Genomic DNA, 750 nt, shown 5'->3' on the forward strand with positions numbered 1-750 from the left:
TCTCTCTCTCTCTCTCTCTCTCTCTCTCTCTCTCTCTCTCTCTCTCTGTGTGTGTGTGTGTGTGTGTGTGTGTTTGTGTGTGTGTGTGTCTCTGTGTGTGGTTACTGTACAATCACTGTGGGCTCTTGAGGAAGGGTTGAAGGAAGATTAATAAGTGGATCAAATAGTTTTAAAAATTCTTGGCACTGAGTTTAGTGATTTTAACTGTATTAAAGGAGAATATCAGGTCAAGTGAGCAGAGTAAATAGAGGTATAAAGAGAAGAACATCTCCTGTGAGTTCATGAGCAAGAAGTTAAAGTGGCAGCATCACTGAAGACTGTGTATCTGGTACCTGAAGGGCCCCTCTGAGCTCCCAGACACTTGAGAGCTAATTCTTTTGGGATCAGAGATGCTCTATTTTAATTCAATACCAAACATGGATACTCTCATAATTACCAGAACAGGATAGGAGGGTAATAAATCAGTCAACTTATAATAAACTAGTCAACTGCAAACTCAGCCAGTGTCTAAAAGGGAACAGGATGGTATATTGACACATATGCTAAAGATAATTCAAAGCCATGAGCAAGACTAAGAGGAACCAAGAAAACTGGGTTAAGGCTGTGTTCAAATATCTGGAAGAAACAACCCAATGAATAAAGAAGGTTTGTCACTGTTTGAAGGGATCGTGGGAAAGGAATGTGATGGAGTTGGACAAGGAGGCGAGAGAGAGAGAGAGAGAGAGAGAGAGAGAGAGAGAGAGAGAGAGA

The sequence above is a fragment of the Grammomys surdaster genome, unplaced genomic scaffold (genome assembly GCF_004785775.1).
Source record: "Grammomys surdaster isolate TR1022 unplaced genomic scaffold, NIH_TR_1.0 66, whole genome shotgun sequence".
NCBI classification, from domain to species: Eukaryota; Metazoa; Chordata; class Mammalia; order Rodentia; family Muridae; genus Grammomys; species Grammomys surdaster.